This window comes from Sciurus vulgaris, assembly GCF_902686455.1.
Source record: "Sciurus vulgaris genome assembly, chromosome: 16".
Classification (NCBI taxonomy): Eukaryota; Metazoa; Chordata; class Mammalia; order Rodentia; family Sciuridae; genus Sciurus; species Sciurus vulgaris.
In genome coordinates, this window is record NC_136477.1 from 19,815,580 (window position 1) to 19,829,366 (window position 13,787).

The 13,787-nt window shown below is 39.8% G+C and overlaps 1 pseudogene across 1 annotated transcript; it reads right to left on the reverse strand.

Annotated features, from left to right (window-relative positions):
• Positions 1-8,068: 8,068 nt before the first annotated feature.
• Positions 8,069-11,124, reverse strand: LOC306645884 (small ribosomal subunit protein uS3-like; annotated as a pseudogene). The gene has a single exon. The product of its transcript is annotated as a small ribosomal subunit protein uS3-like (transcript).
• Between the last annotated feature and the right edge of the window lie 2,663 nt (positions 11,125-13,787).

Sequence of the window (13,787 nt, forward strand, 5' to 3'; positions counted from 1 at the left end):
TGATTTGTGTGGTCCCCAAATTTAGACTGGAGGAATAGGAGCAGACATTTCCCCAAAAGGTAGAAATGGCTGAAAGGCAGATTGTTATCTCAGAATAAGAAGAGGCTTAAAGTGAGAGCAGTCCTGGCATGAAGTTAGTAGTGAAAGCCCACAGCACTGGGCCATCTGGCAAGGGGGCTGCTTGTGGTGGGATGTTCAGCTGAATGGCATCTGTCCAATCTGACCCTACCATTCTGCTCCTCAGCCCATCAGTGAGCAACAGATGTAGGTTTTGTTAAAGAGAAAGCAGAGAGGCTTTCTTTGAGGTCCCTATACTCTCTCCTCTCCCACCCACCCACTATCTCTTTCACTGATGGATAAAAAGTCCTGAAATGGGTTTCAGAGATTCTGGGCAGGGGGTTCTAATTCTTTCCCTTCCTGGCTGTCCTTACCATTACAAGGACTTGTTTGGGGTTTCTAGATCTTTGGGGCCTTCTCAGGAAATGGGACATAGTAAACAGGGGATGCATCTTGTTGGGGCCATAGGAAGCAGCTGTTTGTGGTATTCCTGATCGCTCTTTCCTTCAGTTCCCTTAAGTGGCTGGAATGGCCTGGCCCTGCTGGACATCCTGTCCACTGGAACCCCTAGACAACCAGCCCTGAAGTCCTTTGGCCAGGTCAGGTTGGGGCTTTGTAAGGCAGCTGGTCCTGGATGCTGAAATATTTGTCTCTAGTTCTTTTGTTTATAACGTAGGCCTCTTTGGTCAGTACTGGCACAAACTGAAGCAAGTAATCATCAGGGTGGGCAGAGCCATAGGAATAAACTTGATGGCACTCAGAAGATTACTCTCCTCAAAAACTCCCTACAGGAGGAGATACTTCCAATATGACAAGAACATAGGGAGCATTATGTGAAATGGGCCTGTCACATGGGCCTGTCATTTCAGAAAATAGTTCCTCCTAAGTTAATATGACCACCCAAATCAACAGATTTCCAATTCTATCAATGGGATACCAGAGATAACTTGAACATATTTCTTCTGCAAACAGAGAGACTAGCTAAATTGTATAACATTTTTTTGAAATACAAAGTTAAATTTTAGTGAAGAAGGGAATGCTAGGAGCTGGAGAAAAGGAATTTGAAAATGAAAATGGTGAGCATGTGAACTAGGGACTGGGATAAAGTGTGTGAATGAATTGTTGGACTTGAGAATAAATATCCAGGAAAGTATGAGAAATAAGACATTGACTTATGCCAGATAGGAAGTTGGAAATTGAACTCCCTGCATAAAGATGGTACCTTAAAGACTTCATCCTTGTTGAAGAGGTAAGCTGTGAAAAGTTCCCTCACTGGTATGGAGAAAAAAAGAGATTTTTCCACAGAGATGCAAGGGCACAGGTTCCATGAGAGTTTGCAACCATGATTTGAGATTCAAACTGTGGTCCAGGAACCACCAGGCTGAGAAATTGGCATGAAAATTATCCCCAGGTTATGGATGACAGTGAAACACTTAGTAGAATCAAATTTTAAAATCTGTATGTGCCATTTTCCCAACCATACAGCATTCCCACAGACAAAGGTCTCTTTGCTGGGATATGGTGGTATATACCTGTAATCCCAGATACTTGGGAGGTTGAGGCAGAAAGATATGATCCATGTCACCCTGGAATACTTAATGAGACCCTGTCTTGAAATAAAATAGGGTTGGTGGTAAAGCTTAGTGGTAAAGTGCTTGCCTAGCATGCACAAGGCCCTGGGTATCTAATCCCTTCTATAGGGTGGGGAATAAATATAGATGGATAAAAGTTTCAAAGAGGGCTGGGGTTGTGACTCAGTGGTAGAGTGCTTGCTCACTTGGCATGTGTGAGGCACTAGGTTTGATCCTCCGTAACACATAAAAAATAAAATAAAGGTATTGTATCTATCTAAAATTAAAAAATAAAATATAAAAAAAAAACTTCAAAGATTAAACACAGAAACAAACTACCATGGTGGAGGCACACTGAAAGCAGTGTCAGACTTATAAGAACTTCAGATAAGTTATTGGGGAAAGATAATATATGTATCTATTAGATGTTTTAAACATAATAAAAAAAAGGAATTGAAAAAGACTAAAAAAATAGATTTCTGATTTTTTTAAAGAACAGAAATACTAAGAATAAAAAAATGACCTAAAAATTAAAATGACAAACTAAAAACAGTAAAAAAGAGCATTAATATCCTGGAAGCTGGATCTGAGGAAATTGCTGAGACAGCAGCAGAGTGGGACAGAGTGGTAGAAAATTGAAAGTGTGAATAAGAGATATAGGTGGACAGAGTGAGAAGATTCAGTATATATCTAATCACAGGTCCTATGTAATAGATCATTCTCTTGGTGATCTCATCTAGTTTCATGGCTTTAAAAATCTCTATTCCAACTCTAAATTTTATATATCTCTTCTAGGCCACACTCCTAAACTCCAAACTTGTGTAGCCAACTGCTACCTTGATACTCCCACTTGAATGTGTAATGGACATCTACAAATCAGTGTGTTCAAAGATGAATGCCCGGGGTGTGGCTCAGTGGTAGAGTGCTTTTCTAGAATGCACAAGGTCCTGGATTTGATCCCCAGCACTGCAATATACAAAACAAAACAAAACTGAATGGCCTAATTGTCCCTCTAAACATATTCTACCCACGAAATCCTTATCTCAGGTCAATTACTTAGGCTAAAATCATTAGTTTTGTACTTCACTTCCCTCTTTCTCTCATACTCCACATTGAATGTGTCAAGAAATTCACGAGACTTCACCTTTTTGCTGTATTCAAAAGCCAGTGATCTAGGCCTTCATCACCTCTTTCCTTATTGCACCAGTTCGCTGTCTCCCAGCTTCCAGAACAGCAGCCTGGTTGATCCTTTTGAAATATATTAGATCACATGTCTCAAACTTAATGACTCCTTATTTCTGTCAGAGTAAAAGACATGTTCTTAAAATAGCTCACAAAGAAGGGGTGGGGATAGAAAGGATGGTAGGTTGAGACAGACATTATTACCCTATATACATGTATGAAATTTTTAAAAAATATTTATAAAAATAAAAAAGCAAAATTAAACTATAAAAAGAAAATAGCTCACAAAGTCCTACATTATCTTGCCGGCTATCACTCTCTGCCATCATCTCCTCTACTCTCCTTCTTGCTCACTTTACTCCAGTCTCATTGGCCTCCTTACTGTTCCTCAAACTGCCAGATCTTTGCAATGGCTATTCCCTCTACCTGAAACATTCTACCCCCAGACGTCCATGTGACTTACTCCCTCACTTCAAGTCTTTGCCTACATGTCACCTTCTGTAGCAGATGCTGTCATGCCTCGACCACAATCCCTTGCACTTGCCATTTCTGCTAATGGCTTCCTACTGAAAGCATCTACAATTTTCTACATAAAGGTTTTCTCAACATGCGTGCTCACCTGCTTCAGGGCAGGCCCAAACACCAGGAAATTAACACCTTTAGGAGCACCCCTCAACCACTAAACCTTTAGGAGTCCATGGAGGAGTCCCCCTACCTCCTGTCTCCTTAGGTGGGACAACTCAGAGGCACGTTCTCCAGTATAAACACAAATTCACATACGAATAGGTCAAAGGAAAAAAAATAGTTGATATATTGTTAGTTGGATTGCCAATGAAATAACATCTTAAAATATTTAAAAACAATCATTTTAAAAACGTTATATAGGGGCTGCAGTTGTGGCTCAGTAGTAGAGCCACTTGCCTAGCATGTGTGAGGCACTGGGTTCAGTCCTCAGCACCACATAAAGAATAAACAAATAAAATGAAGGTATTGTCTCCCATCTACAACTAAAAAAAATTAAAAAGTTATATATCATTAATAATATGTTTCATAAACATACAACAGAAAGGATAAGGTTGACAGAGTATGGTACTCAAGGTTTCTTTCTAAAGGCCTAATATTCAAGGTGGGATGAATTCTGGAGAGTCCTCTCTCCATTCCACTATCTAAAGTTCTGAGATTTTAAGGTGGGATAAGATTTTAAGGTGGGATATGAATTCTGGAGAGCCCCTCTCAGTTCCACTGTCTTTAATCCAAAGGGCTCAGACACACCTTTGTTATTTCTTCCAGCATCAAATGGAGGTTCTAGTCCAACTGCTTCATCACCAGCTGTGCCAAGGGAGTGTTACTCTGGACTTGACTTTTAGTCAGTATACTGCACTTTTCTAAGGCAATACAAAATAGGGGTACAGCATGGGCCTTAAGACAAAGACATGGGAGTTTAGATAGGGACTCTGTATCTTACTGACGTGGGATCTTAGGTGAGTTGTCCAATTTCTTTGCCTAATCTCTGATTAAAGAGTCATGGGGCTGGGTGCAGTGGTACATGCCTGTAATCTCAGCTGCTCCGGAGGCTGAGGCAGGAGGATCTCAAGTTCACAGCCAGCCTCAGTAAAAGCGAGGAGCTAAGCAACTCAGTGAGACCCTGTCTCTAAATAAAATACAAAATAGGTCTGGGGATGTGGCTCAGTGGTCAAGTGCCCCTGAGATCAATCCCTGGTACCCCACCCCCCGCAAAAAAAAAAAAAAAAAAAAAGGAATCAGGGGGTTCTGTGAAGTGAAGGAATTAGTTTACATCAAATTCACAGTAATTCTTCTCAACGAACTCTGACAGGACAGTAACAATAAGAAAGATGTGAATGTGCCAGCATTATGTTAGATAGGTAGTGAGCTCAAATACACACACACACATCACCTAAATCAACATTCAGCTTCCTTTCCACCTCACCAAATGGATTTGGGGACCTGAAAAGGCAGCATTCGGGTTGACATTATCTCTTTCCAATTAAAGCTGATTGTGATGGCTCTTTAGGACCAAAAGGTGACTTTGATAGAGTGAGGTAGCTGCTAAAAATGTGCTCAATGGCATCCTGGACAGTGTTAATGGAAGTCAGGTGTCCTGGGTCAGGGAACTAATAGTCCACATTTTCTGGTCACACTTAGAATGTCATATCAGGGTTCAGAGGCAATGTTTTAAGTGGACACATACCCAGGGGAAGGTGACCTACAGCACAGGAGGCTCTGAAAACTCTGTATAGCAAGGAATATTCATAGAAACTAGGGACATTTGATCTGGGATGAAAAATACAAAGAAGGGAGATTATTTGTCATTTCAGGAGGAAAAAATGGGAGTTTTTCGACCCTGGAATGAACAGTCTTGGTGCAAACTGTGCTCCCAGGTCTTGGAGGATGCAACTGGTGTCTCAGTAGCCACAGTCATTCCCATGACAGAGGAATTCTCAAACCTGGAGGAAAGGGCTTGAATGCCTCTATGTTCCTTCAACATCTAAATTTTGTGATTCCATATATGTGTTTCTTAAGTCTGACATGAAATCAGGATCTACTAAACCACCGAGGGTGACTAGACATTAGTGAGAGGGACATCTGTGGTTAGTTGTTTGAAATTCTCTTAATGTTTTCATGTGAACTTTGTGACCACCTGTTTGACTATTCTAATATTAGTAAAGATGTCTAATTAGCTATAATGGGGCTCATGATTTCCAGCCAATGCCACTTTCCTGAAAAAGTATCAGTGGCAGAAGATGCATTAAGATGGTCGGCCATCCTATGATCCTGGGCACTTGGGCTTCTAGGTCAATTCCCCACCCTGTCACTCACCTTTATGCATACACATAATAAAAAGGGTAAACCAAGAATCCAAGGGCAGGTTCTTATACCAAACCTTATGTGAAGATTGGACTGTGAATAAATGAAAAAAAAAAAAAAGAAAAGAAAAGAAAAACCAAAAACATGTTGCGTAAATGAATGAGAAAAACAAATGGAAAAAAAAAAAAAAGGAAAAGATACATGCTTTGTGTATAACTCCCAGGCTGTGATTTCCCCCTGTGCACATTAATAAATTTGTAAACCTTTTTCCCTATTTAAAAAAAATAGGTGGACGGAGGTTTTAGCTCAGTGGTAGAGCGTTTGCCTCTCACACATGAGGCACTGGGTTCAATCCTCAGCACCATGTAAAAATAAATAAGTAAAATAAAGGTTTCCATCTACAACTAAAAATATTTTTTTAAAAAGGTGCATTTTTAGGCAAATGGATGAAATTGGAGAATATCATGTTAAGTGAGATAAGCCAATCTCAAAAATCCAAAAGAGGAATATTCTCACTGATAAGCAGATGATGACACTTAATGGGGTTGGGAGTGGGACAAGAATGGAGGAAGGAGGGACTGTATAGAGGGAAAAGAGAGGTGGGAGGGGTGAGGGGGAAGGAAAAAAAATAATGGAATGAATCAAACATCATTACTCTATGTAAATTTATGAATATGCAAATGGTATGCTGTTACTCCATGTACAAACAGAAACAACATGTATCCCATTTGTTTACAATAAAAATAAATAAAAAATAATAATAATAAAAAGGTGCATTTTTGAGCACTGACATAGCTGTTCTTAACCCTGGCTACGTATCATAATCACACAAAGTACTTTTGTAAAATTCTGATGCCTAAGACACATCCTAGACCAATTAAATCTGAACCTCTGGGGCCTGGGCATTGGCATTTTTAAAAGCCTCCCTAGTGGCTCTAATGGGCAGACTGAATTGAGATCCCCTGGTATAAGGAGACCTGGACATTTGTTTCCTGAATTAACATGATTAGAAGCTGTAAATTAATCTTAATCTAATACACATCACATTTCTCTTAGGAAACAAGAACAGATATTTTTCTACAAACTTTCAATTCACAAACTTCCATAGTTTCTGGTTATAAAAATCTGAATATTCATTGGTGATAACTGAGTACTTGAATGTTTTACACACTCCATAGTTACTTCTGATTTTCAGTCAAGTCTGAGAGACATTGTGATAGGTGTTCAATAAACATTTAGATGAATGAGTGGTGGGTGGTTGGATGTGGTACTGTGGGAGTTCCTTTTAAAATTTTTTTAGTTGTCCATGAACCTTTATTTTTTATTTATTTATATGTGGTGCTAAGAATTGAACCCAGAGCCTTGCACATGTTAGGCAAGTGCTCTACCACTGAGCCACAACCCCAGCCTCCAGTGGGGATTCTTAACCTTGGTAATATTGATATTTTAAGTTACTTATTTGTTGTTGGGGTTGTCCAGATGTTGCAGGACACTTAAACAGTTTCTCTGACCTTTATCCCAAAGAGACATACCAGTAACATCCCCTGTTATGACACCCTAACAATGTCTGCATTTTTAAATGTCCCATGGAGGGCATAACTGCCCCTGGTTGAGAACCCCTTGAGTAGATTAATGAATGGGTACACAGATGAACGCATGCATGCATGGACAGATACATGGATGGATGGGTGGGTAGAAGGGTGGCTGGATGATGAATGATCAGGATTCATAAACCTAATTGCATATCTTTGTTTCTGAAGGTTTGACCCTGAAAATATTCTTGCTCTCTGTCCATAAAGTAGCACAGAAGGGTAAATATTTGGCATATAAAATAATTGGAAGAATACAGAAGGACTGAATTTGAAGTTTCAGACACTTGACATCATTTACCAATGTGAAACTAAATTCTAAAGTCTGATTCAGGAAAAAGACTTATTAAACATAGCTGACATAAAAAACTGCTTATGACAAAAAGTAAGTGTGGTAAACTGTTACTAAAAATTAACAAAAGATAAAAAGTAAAATCTTCATCACAACACTAAGATATAATAAAATCATGACCTGAGAGAACTGAATTTTTTTTTAAGTGGTGTGAATCAAACCCAGGGTCTTGTGCATGTTAGGTAAGTGCTCTATCACTGAGCTATAACCCCAGCATTTTAAATTTTTATTTTGAAATAGGGTATCATTAAACTGTTGAGTCTGACCAAAGACTTGTGATTTTCCTGCCTTAGTATCCTCAGTAGCTGGGATTATGGGTATGCACTGAGGCTAGCAGAAAACTGGACTTCATAGAGATAAAGGATACAAAGTAAAATCTGCATTGACAATGCTATAATAATTTACATTTTATTCAAAAAATTTTAAGTCAAAGTTCTTTTCTTTTTTTGTGGTACTGGGGATGGAACCCTACCACAAAGCTACATCCCGAACCTAAAATAATTTTAAAATACTTTGATTTTTTTCAAATTATTTCTTAAATACTTTATTTTTTTGGTATTGGAGATTGAACCCAGGGTGTTTTACCTCTGAGCTATATCCCAGACATTTTATTAGTTTTTTCATAGTATGACACAAAAACGTGTACTTGTATGTATGTGCAATATGGATTTCCTCATACATCAGGAAAAAATAATCTTAAACCTCAGCTCAGTGGTGGAATGCATGCCTAGCATGTGCAAGACCCTAGGCTCAATCCCCACCATCCAAATCAAATTCTTCTAACCTATAATCCTAAACTACAGGATAATTAATCAAGGTGCTGCCCTGCCTGCCAGTTGCCAGTCTTCACAATCCCACAGAATATTACTCTGGTGAACTCTGCTTGGTTCCTCCAGTCCTGGCCCTGCAAATACTGCAAATACGGCTTAAACCAAAAGGATAAGTAACGTTCCACAGGCCAACATAACTCAGCTTGAACACTGGACAGAAAAAGTCTAGTCAGGCCTTATGTCTTTGTACAAGATTTTATTAAATGTTTTAAAGAGCAACATCCAGACTCTAGATACAGCTGCCAAGAAGACTCTGTTATGCTGTAGAGACTGACTGGGGCATGGCAGGCGTCTGGCCTTCTGTCCTGAGATGGGGATGGTGGGTAGGATCTCATCTTTGGGTTCCACAATGCTCACATGGTCAGGCAAAAGCTTCTTAGGGCCAATCTTACCACTTGGGTCCCAGAGCAGCATGATCTTCACTTTGATGCCCAGCACACCCTGTCTGAGCAGCACGTGGCACACAGTAGTGTCAACATATTGGTTAACAGGGTCCCCCATCCGGCCATCCACAAACTTCATGGATTTAGCTCTCTGTCCTCAGAGTTTCCCTGACACCACAACCTCACAGCCCTCTGGCTCCACTCTCCATGATGAACCACAGCACACCCTTAAAGGCCCAGCAAGCACTCCTAGGAGTTTGTATCGCAGCGACTCTGCCTGGGCAATGGCACACAGACCTCTTGTGGCCACCTTTTCAGCATAAAGCTCTACACTGCCCTCAGGGGAAGCCAAATCTCTTCTGAACTACCTGCAGTCAATTCCCAGATCTGCTGCCCCTTCTCACTAAGAACATTCTGTGTCCTGCTGGCTAAGATAATGATTTCTGTCCTGGTTGGTGTAACTCGGACCTCAACTTCAGAGTAACCATCTTCAGCCAGCTCCGGAGTGAGAAATCATTTAATTCAGCTTTGAAGATTCCATCAGCGACAAACTTCCTCTTCTTAGACATTTGCACCATCTTGCCGCTGTACACCCCAAAAGGAAAGGATCCATTTTTATTTTGAAACAGGATCTCCCTAAATTGCTTAGGGCTTCACTTACTTGCTTAGGCTGGCCTGGAACTTGTAATCCTCCTGCCTCAGCTTCTATAGTCACTAGGATGGCATGTGTCACCGTGCCTCACTAAATACATTTTAAATGAACAAAATTAATAACTTTAAGGGTAGAGTGTAAAAAAAATTATGAAGGGATTAAACAGGCATAATAAAGCCTGCTCAAGGAAATTGTTTCTCAATTAAATTTATCACTGTTGCCTGGCACTGTGGTGCATGCCTGTAATCCCAACAACTCAGGAGGTTGAGGCAGGAGGATTACAAGTTATTTGCAACTTATTGGGGCCCTAAGCAATTTAGCAAGACCCTGTCTCAAAATAAAAGGTTAAAAAAGGGCTGGGGATGTGACTTATGGTTAGGTGTCCCTGGGTTTAATCCTTGGTTCAACAACAACAACAACAACAACAAAATTAATCATTGTTGGAAGTGGGGGAGTATAACTCAGGTGTAGAGTGCTTGCCTAGCATGAGTGAGGCCCTGGCATCCATCCCCAACACCACACACACATACACATACACAATTTTCATAGTTGGTATGATGAAAATATCTGTATGGCCAGTAAAATACTAAAAATAACAATGGGATCAAAAGACAAAGTTTCTTTGGGTAAAATATACCTACTATTTAGATATGTGGGCCCTATGTTCAGAAATAGCTGACTTTTTTGTGGGGAGCTATTTTTCTAATTCTTAGGTTTTTTTTCCCCTAAAACAAACAAACAAACGAAAATATAGCTTACGTTAAATATAAAGATTTGCCAGTCCTGTAATCCCAGCAATTTGGGAGGCTGAGTTAGTAGGATTGAAAGTTCGAGGCCACCCTCAACAATTTAGGGAATCCCTCAGCAACTTGGTGAGACCATGTCTCAAAATAAAAAAAGGGACAAGTGTCTCTGGGTTCAATTCTTAATACTGCCACAATTACATAAATAAATAAATAAATGTACAAGTTTTACAGACGAAAAGTTTGCCCACACTGGATAGAAAAATTGTAAAAGATTTTGAAAATAGAACAAAAGATTGGAGGTTGGGAGGTTGGGTGTCTTTTTTTTTTACCCCAGTGCTCCAGTGGAAGCCAGGTCCCTCTCTGCAAGGGCTCTATCACTGAACTACTACATCCCCAGCCCTGAAGCCTGGGTGGTATATAGCAAATCCTTCCCAGTCAAGGGATTCTAAGAGGGCTGTGACTTTTCATTGTCTTTGAGCTGTACTACAGCCCAGGAAGTCACAGATAATGGATAGAAATGCAAATGTATTATCAGTAGACATGCAAATTATGTTCCTCCACCCATCCTCTCCTGGTAAATAACAGTATTTGTAGATCCATTTCAGTATTCCTGATCTATATAAGGGTGATATTTTAAATTCTCCTTTGAACTTGTAAAATCTTATTGGCTCCCTCATTAATTAATGAGCTGAATAAAATCATTGACACATTTTCATTTTATATATGTATGACAATCATGATTATAACTTTGAAAAATCATCTATTAACAACAGATAAATGGACATTATGCTTCACTGTTGGAGAGAGCATCAGTTGACTCATGTTCTCTGGAGAACAATTAGGCAGTGTACCCCCAGAACATTAAAAATGTATATATTGGTACATAGGTTACACAGTATGTAGGATAAAATTTGAGGAATATCTTTATTTATTTATTTATTTATTTATTTATTTTTTATTTATTTATTTTTTTTGTGGTGCTGGGGATCAAACCCAGGGCCTTGTGCTTGCAAGGTAAGCACTCTACCAACTGAGCTATCTCCCCAGCCCCTATTTATTTATTTTTTTTGCACCAGATATTGAACCCAGGGGTGCTTTGCCACTGAGATACAACACCAGCACCACTCCCCCCTTTTTTTTAATTTTAAAAATTTTGAGACGAGGTCTTGCTAATTTGCCGAGGGTATCCCTAAATTGCTGATAGTCTCACTGAGTTGCTGAAACTGGTCTTGAACTTGCACTCTTCCTGCCTCATCCTCCCCAGTCACTGGGATTACAGGCATGTGTCACCACATCTGGCTAAATTTTAAAATTGTGTACACCAAAGATGTTTCATAACCACATTTTGTTCAGATGCAAAACTTAATTACTATTTTTTTAATTAAAAATTTTGGGGCAGGCTGGGGTTGTGGCTCAGTGGTAGAGTGCTTGCTGAGGGTTCGATCCTCAACACCACATAAAAATAAATAAATAAAATAAAGGTATTGTGTCCATCTACAACTAAAATATATATAAATTACATATTATGCTATATAAATCGCGGGGCTGGTGGCATTCAGTTTTAGAACATGTGCCTAGCCTAGCATGTGTGAAACCCTGGGTTTAGTCCCTAGCACACACACTCCAAAATTTGATAGGCAAGTTTTTGTTTGTTTGTTTGTTTGTTTGTTTTTTGGTACCAGGGATTGAACCTAGAGGTGCTTAACCACTGAGCCACATCTCCAGCCCTTTTCCCTTTTTTTACTTTTTGAGACAGGGACTTGCTAAGTTGCTTAGGATCTTGCTAAATTGCTGTGGCTGGCTTTGAATTTGTGATTACTCCTGCCTTAGCCTCCAGAGCTGCTAGGATTACAGGCATGCACCACCACACCCAGCAGAAGCCAAGTTTTGTTTAACATTTTAACTGGGCATGGTGGCATACCATGCTACTTCAGAGGCTGAGGCAGGAGTATCACTTGAGCCAGTTACCAATCTGCAGAGAGTTCTTTTGCTCAATTCAGATAGAAATCACCAATAGACAAAATACGCCTCCCTTAGTATTAGCAGCTCTCAGTTTTGAATGTCAGCAGCTTACAGTTCTTCATGTCAGGTGCCTTCCCTGCTCTTCTAGCAGTTGGAACCAGCAGCTATCAGCTACCTTTTGGAACTCTTCCAGCAGCTGGAACTATCAGCTCCCAGCAGCTCTCTGTTGCTCCCCACCATTCTATGGCTGCTAATCACTCTCAGTGTTACTAGCTCTAAGTGCAACCAGTTCGGCCTGTTCTACTCAAGATAGAAGTCATGAATAGGCAACATATTAACATCCAAAAGAGGCTTTATTAGTTCTCAGGCTGCAGCATAAGGGGAAGCAGTACACAGACTGTTCTGATAAGTGTATGGGAAGGGGTTACATAGACAAAAAAAAAAAAAAAAAAAAAAAAAAAAAGGTGGATTTATGCAAGTGCAGTAGTGCAGTATCCTGCCAGCTAACCCCAAGCTTTCTCTTTAGTCATGGGTAGGGGAGCCACTCTTTGCTGACTGAAATAATGGCTGAAATAATGGCTGAAGAGGGGTGGAGTTGTCCAGAGAGACAAGGACATTAGACCCTTCTCTTCAGTCTGAAATGCATGAAATCAAAACCAGCCTGGTCAACATAGTGAGACCATCTTTAAACAAAACAAAACAACAACAACAACAAAAACAAAAACAAAAACAAAAACAAAACGCAAACAAATAAAAAACAACAACAAAAAACAAAACCCCTGAGTTCAAGCACAGTTTTAACATTGAGGGACGGAATACACAAATGAACAATGACCAGACAGACTGTGGCCTCTGACCCATAATTTGCAGTCACCAGTCTAGGAAATCAACTCATTATCTACAATAACCAGACTACTATCTACAAGTCAAACTTGTAGGAAGTCTGACCACTATCTTTAGCAATCAACCCAGAAAGCCAAACAACAACCCATGTAACTATCAGCCCCAAATAGCCAGGACTTGATTAATAACTGACAGCTTCCCTAATTTTTGTCCCCATTTGCAATTTAGGATCAAGCAGAAGAAACCAAATATGTTCCCCTATCCAATCACATAAGATGTTCCACTTTTTTTTTTTTTTTTGCAGTACAGGGGATTAAACCTAAGGGTACTCTTACCACTAGGCTATATTCCCATCTCTTCTAATATTTTGTTTTGAGAAAGGGTGTCACTTATTTGCCCTGGTTGGCCTTGAATTTGTAATCCTTCTGCTCAGCCTCCCCAGTAGCTGGGATTATGTCCCACTTCTCACTGGCCTACTCACAGCTTCCTTCATGCCAATAGCTTCTTCTCATCTGGGTATACCTGAAACCTTCACTTTTTTAAACTATTAATGTTGTCCATTCCGTTGCCTACCTTTGTGTCTCTGCCTAATTGATGATGGTGGCTTGCTACAAGCTCTGTTCTCATTTGGTTGGTCTTTGTTTACTCCCATATGTCAAGGTATACCATTCTATAAACTGGGAAAAATATCATCTCTATCTCCTAGCAAAGTGGCCTAGCAAAGTGCCAACAGCAATCATACTACATCTCCCATTCTCTGACATCATCAGAAAACCAGCTCATTGGGAATGATA